Raw genomic sequence first — 6,668 nt, forward strand, 5'->3', positions numbered from 1 at the left:
AATGATCAGAAATGTGGTTTGGGTTTTTCTAGGAATGGGGTAAAGCAGAGATGATTTGAAGCAAAAAGAACCAGCTAAGAAACTACCACAATAATCTTAATAACAGATGAAGAGGGCCAGAACCAGCGTGGTAGGACTAGAAGAGGTGAATGAAAGCTTTTTGAAAAGAAGAATCAAGAGGACTTGGCAATTGCCAAGATGGGGGAAAAGCAGTGAAGAAGCAGAAAGAGCTGAAGATGATGCTGAGATTTTGAGCCTGAGGAACAGTATGGATGATGATACTGTTTCCTAAAAGAAGAAACCCTTGACTAGGTTTGGGGAGGGAGGATGTAGGAGTGCCTCTCTGAGGAGTGATCTAGTAGGCAATCAGAAAAGTAACTCAAGCACAGGAGAAGGCTCTCGATCAATGTAGCTAGGCTCTTTGAAAATAAAGGTTAAAAAAAAATAAAATTAAGCTCTGGTTCTGAATGAAACTAAGCTAAGAGAACATCCATATATAGGGGGAAGAAAAAGCACAACTTGGAGAATTCTTATGGTGAAAACTGAGTAGGAAATGGTCACTGAGAGCCAACAGAGTTGGTTATAATTGAGTGATAACTAAGGAAGGACCACATTTTTGGGAAAAAGGAATAAATTACCAGTATTTAATGTTGTAGAAAAGCTGAACAGAATGGGGATTAACAAAAAAGCTCACTGCTTCCAAAAATGCTAATCTCTGAGTAAACAGTGCAAAGAAGAGAAACTCTTGGACCTGTATAGAGAAAGTTGGGATATAAAAGATATATTTAGTAATTGATAAAGTATTTGAGGGAATGAGATTAAGATAGAAAGGTAGCAAAAGAGATCTGCTTTGAAACGGAAGAGGGACTTCCTTCTATAAGACTGGAAGGAAAGAAAATGAGACAATTCAATGAAGAAAAAGTCTAAGTGGGAAAGACATAATCTGGGAGGCAAGGGTCTGGAGGGGGTGTTTTGGGTAATCTTTAAAGAGTCTAGCAAAATCTAGGAATTATGTGCCAAATTTATGTGTTCTTGCACTTTTCTTCCTTTCCCAGGAAAATGGCTAAAATCCAAATTTTAGAGTCTTTCAGTTCTAAAATATTTTTAATTAAAAAAAATTTTGTAAAGAGTTTTACAAAGTTCTAGTTGGACATCTATCTGGTTATATGTTATTTATAGCTTTGTAGGGGATCTGAACTTTTAACAAATTCTACTGCTGACAAGCAGTCTGGCACCCAGAGAGAGGCCTGAATATTGAACAGCTTTTCTGAATGGCACAGAAGATGTATTAGCTAAGTAATGTGTTAAGTAGACAAGATGTTTAAATTCCAAGTTGACATTTGGTAGTATCACTTTTTAAAAAAGCTACTCACACATACTAAGACATATAAACTTAGGAGCAATGCATTTAAGTAATCAACTCGTCAAGACTTTTCCAAATCAGTCTTAAGGATTAAAATTACCAACATGGCTTGGTGGCTAAATAAAAACTAGAAACTCAAGTTATATATATTTTTTCCAGATCAGCCATAAATTAACTGTAAAGCTCTATACCAACCCCTTCATCACCCTGTCCTGTTTCCCCTCTGTCAAATGAAGGCACAGAACTGCAGGTTTGCCAAGGTCCCGACTAAGACAACCAAATAAACAAGAATAAATGTATAGACATATAAAGGTTACCTTGAAAACAAACAAAAATTAAATTTAGAACATTACCGACAAACATGACTTACTCCAGGAATTTTTAGCAATCCAAACTCCTTAGTGACCTATGTACCACTCATGAGGTTCTCTGGAATGCTTAGACGACTAACTTCAACATGCTTCAAGACTGTTTAGACAAGCAGCTAAGCTACTGATAAGACAGCAAAAGGTTGGCAAAAAGACCCAACACCCACTGCTCCCCAAAACTGGGCAGCAAGATGACTAACAATTTAATTTCAAAGGCAAAACCACTATTTATGACCAATACCCAAGCGTGAAAGCAGAACTGTAAGGTCTACTTGTCACAGGCCTATCCCATTCATCCTTCCCTTTTGGTTATCTTTGCTACTAACCATCTGTTCTCAAGCATGGACTCTAACAAAACGTCTTAAAGCATCTCTCTGCCTCCAAACTCTAGGACTTTAGTACAGCTCACAGAACACAGGTGAGGGGCATCTTCCTCAAGGACCATTGATAAGGCTACTCTGTAATGAATTTCCTTTAGTTTATATCCCAGGCCCCCTCTAGTTTTAGCACAATTTTTTTCAGCTTTATCTCACAAAACTCATCTCCCCCTTAGTGCCACAATCCATCCAGCCTACTTGCTGTTCCCTTAGTGTTCAGTAGGCCTTCAAATTTCTTATGATAAGCCCTTGACCCCCTTCCTCTTCCTCCAAATGACGCCCAGCTGAAACACCTCCTTTGCCTCAATGTAGCCTGAATCCGCAAATATCTACAGAATATTTTCTTTTTTTAAAAGATTGTATTTATTTATTTATTAATGAGAGACACAGAGAGAGTCAGAGACACAGGCAGAGGAAGAAGCAGGCTCCACGCAGGGAGCCCGACGCGGGACTCGATCCCGAGTCTCCAGGACCTCGGCTGAACAGGTGCCAAACCGCTGAGCCACCCAAGCGTCCCTACAGAGTATTTTTTATGTTACAATGTGCTAGAAGCAGTGGAAGATGAAAAGATGAGGAAGCCCTTAAAGAGCTTATAAAAGAGCAGGAAAAACACAAGCTCACAAATGCTAATATCCCAGAAGGATACAGACTAATCAAGATCTTTCAGCTTTTCTCTCTGCCGTACTTGTCTTTAAAATTAAAAAAAAAAAAAAAATTATACTTCTCATCTCTTGGGTAAATTTTGTCCTTTATATAACTCTAGCATTTATTCTAAAGTGGCTCAACCAGGATATTAGTCAAAAGTAGGCTAATATTAATGAGGTTGGAAAATGCCATTGCTTTTTGTTTAGTCTCTTAGAACAGAAACAAGAATCTAAGAAATATGGTACCTTAAAGTTCCTGGATTTTCTCTATTAAAAGCTGAGAAAGGTTGGCTGGCTCTTTTGCTTTTCCCTTAAAATATATTTAGGCTATCATAATGTTAACTTCCTTACACAAAAACCTCAGCCTTCACCACTGCTCTCTAAAAATCAGAATATTCTTTCAGCCTCAGAAAGTTTCCAATAAGTGTAATATTTACCATATATTTTGCAAGGTAAGGATCATTTTAACCACTTTTCTCTCCCATATATCCTCTACAGTTTTATTTCTTTAAAAAAGATTTTTATTTATTTATTCATGAGAGACACAGAGAAAGAGAGGCAGAGACATCGACAGAGGGAGAAGCAGGTGCCTCACAGGGAGCCCGATGTGGGACTCGATCCCGGATCCTGGGACCAGGCCTTGAGCTGAAGGCAGACACTCAACCGCTGACCCACCCAGGCGTCCCATATCCTCTATAGTTTTAGAATGCAATGTTACTCCAACTTTTTTTTTTTTTTAAGATTTTATTTATTTATTCATGAGAAAGAGAGAGAAAGAGAGGCAGAGACACAGGCAGAGGGAGAAGCAGGCTCCATGCAGGGAGCCCGACCTGGGACTGGGTCCCAGGTCTCCAGGATCATGCCGTGGGCCGAAGGCGGCACTAAACCGCCGAGCCACCCAGGCTACCCTCCAACCAACTTTTACACATGAAAGAAACTTTAAAATCAATCATTCTAACTTCCATTATAATTTCAAGCCATACTGATTTTTTAAAACGAGCGTTCATGGGGGATCCCTGAGTGGCTCAGTGGTTTAGCGCCTGCCCTTGGCCCAGGGCGTGACCCTGGAGTCCCGGGATTGAGTCCCACATCAGGCTCCCTGCATGGAGCCTGCTTCTCCCTCTTCCTGCGTCTCCGCCTCTCTCTTTCTGTCTCTAATGAATGAATGAATGAATGAATAAATAAAATCTTTAAAAAAATGAGTGTTCATGGACTAGTGACATTAAAATACTACAAACTAAGAGGTATGATCCACTCAACTTTTTGCACCTGAGGTCCTCAAGCACGCACAAAAAACAGAAGCCAAACCACCAAAAGACGACCAAGGTTTTGAGGGAACATTACTGACAAACACGACTTACTCTGTAGGCCTAAAATACCAGATTCTTTTAAGTTTGTATTTTCTCAGAACTTAGTGCCATGATTGATCAAATCAATGCCACTCAAGCCATTTGAAAAACTGGCATCACATATAGAAAATAAATCATTACATATTTGTCTTCTGCAGCCAAAAACTGACTTATGTCAAATAACAATGTAAGAATCAAGAAACAATATAAGAAAAAAAAAAAAACAGTTTTACATGTAAAGTGAAAGATGTGTAGAGGAAATGGAAAGTGGAGCTGTACAACAGCCACTGTCCTTTTTCCCCCAGCATATACATAAGCATCTGCAGGGGGTGATAACTTTAAAGACTTTACACTTTAGTGTTCGTGACTCCAAAATTAAAAAACAAACAAACAAAAAAAAACACTGCTTATCGAAACACTAACATTTTGCTTTCCAAAAATAATTTAGGATGAAGATAAAAAGCTAATTTTATCTTCAACTGTGTATGCCCTATGGGGTTGCCTAACAAAACCAACTCCGACTAGGTCATCATAGAAGTGGGGTGGAAACTTCCCGGAATAAAAGATTTCCTTAAATGATGAAGTTGTCAAGTTGCAAACGTTCTTCTCCTTTATTCATCACTCTGGATAGGAGAACCAGAGGCAATTCCTATTTGACGGAGGAGAGGGCAGGTTTGTTTCAGGACCAAGCCAAAGTCTGGAAAGCTTTGTTCTGCTAACTGCGTAACTGCTGTTTAATAGTGATTCGATTTTAATAAGGAGACGAGTCTTACGAGTCACGTCTACAAGGGCTCTTTACTAATTCGAAGGTCTTCAGCTTTTTCCTGCTGTTTCTCCCGTGTCGCTAAGGTGATAAAAAGGACAGGGCATTCTAAACGGGGGAAGACAAACAGTACACAGACAGACACACAGACGCGCGCGCGTCGGGGACCGCTCCTCAGTTCGCTCTCCCTGGTCGAGCCCGGAGCGCCCCGCGAGAGGGAAGTCTGGTCGCTGCGGGCCAGCCAGGGCTGGAAGCGAGGCGTCGGGGTTCCTGTGCCCTCCCGGCCCCGGCCGGGCGCCAGCCCAACCGAGCGGACCCTCACCTCCTGCTCCTGCTCCTGCTCCTGCTCCTGCTCCTCCTCTCCTCCCCGCACTGGGACGCTCTCGCTCGCTGCTCGGCCCCGGCACCGACGCCGCGGAGCCTGGGAGGCGGGAGTCAGGCGCCGGGCTCCCCCCGACCCGCCCGGCCTAGGTGCCCCGGAGGACCCCCTCCTCCCGTAACCCAGTGTCACAGGAAAAGGGGTCGAAGCGGGCGAAAACCGCCATAACCGCCAAGCAGCCCTCGCCCCGGCGGGGCCGGCCCCGGAGTCCGGCTCGGCTCTTCACACCCACCTGCCTCCCCCGGCGGCCCCCGCGCCGGCTCCCGCGGCCGCGCCGCCGCCAGCCCCGGCTCCCGGCCGCAGCGCCATCTTGCTCCGGGCCCGCCGCCGCCACCTTACGAGCAGCTGTCAGCTGGAGACAGCCACTTCCGGGGCAGACGCCCGCCCCTCCACGCCGCGGCCTGGGTGACGGGGCGGGGCCTTGCGCCCACGTGACCCCCACGCCCCGGGGGGTGCGGCGCGCCCTTGTCACGTGAGCCGACCTCCGCCTGGGGTCCTCCCGAGTGCGGCGCTAGTTCTGGGGTTGCCTGGGCGGCCCCGGGGAGCTGATTCATTCCCTGGCGGGGCCCTCCGGAGAGCCCGGCCGGCCGCCAAGCGGCAAATCGTTGTCCCTCCCTTTGAAAAACCGTCATGTTGGTTAGTGGAGAGATTGAACCTTGCTTTTTAAACCGAATGATGGGTGCACCGGTATTCTTCTATTCTTTTTACACATAAAGACTAGGTGGATCCTGAACGGTCCTTTGATAGCTTAACAGCGCTGACGAGTGATCACCAGTCTCCACTTTTTCCCAAGAAAGCGGGAGCTTCCTTTTGGTACGCACCCCAGCAGATGGAAGGTTTTTAAAATTTAATTTAGTAAAAGCAGCCTGGAGCAAATAAACCCAGCCCATATATAAAACCTTCAACGTGTACCATTCTTGTGTTTGGTTCTACCAACATGCCATCCAGTTATCCCTGCTTTTCCTATACTTGCAAGCAGGGGCAAAACGGTGTTCATCACTCTGAACCTATCTGGATATACATGTATAAATTATATATATATAATATATAATAATTATATATATTATATATATATAATGTGGGCCTTTTTATTTTTTCCCTTATTCGAACTGTAAGTAAAATACAAAAATCCAGCGTAAACTTTTTCAAGCCTTCAAGCAAAGTTTGATTAGCAAGTAATGGGTTAATTATAATCAGCTTTCTTTCATTATTGCCCCAGGGCTTTTACAGGGAAACCATTTGTAGTAAGTTATCCTTTACTGGGCACACATCATTAGTCAGGAACCTTACTGAATTTTTTCAAATCCTCAGTGTCTGTGTAACTATTACTATTGGCATTTTGCAGATGAGAAAAGCAAGTTTAAAAGAAGTTGTAACTTGGGATCCCTGGGTGGCGCAGCGGTTTGGCGCCTGCCTTTGGTCCAG

The 6,668-nt window shown here is 43.8% G+C and overlaps 1 protein-coding gene across 2 annotated transcripts in view; it reads right to left on the reverse strand.

Moving 5' to 3' along the window:
- The window catches only part of SYNRG (synergin gamma), an 84,633-nt gene extending 79,102 nt beyond the window's left edge, over positions 1–5,531 (reverse strand). For both annotated transcript variants that reach the window (XM_038548057.1, XM_038548056.1), the window contains exon 1: positions 5,476–5,531. The gene's annotated coding sequence lies outside the window, so the exon portion shown is untranslated. The remainder of the gene's footprint in view (positions 1–5,475) is intronic.
- Between the last annotated feature and the right edge of the window lie 1,137 nt (positions 5,532–6,668).

This window comes from Canis lupus, chromosome 9, assembly GCF_011100685.1.
Source record: "Canis lupus familiaris isolate Mischka breed German Shepherd chromosome 9, alternate assembly UU_Cfam_GSD_1.0, whole genome shotgun sequence".
NCBI classification, from domain to species: domain Eukaryota; kingdom Metazoa; phylum Chordata; class Mammalia; order Carnivora; family Canidae; genus Canis; species Canis lupus.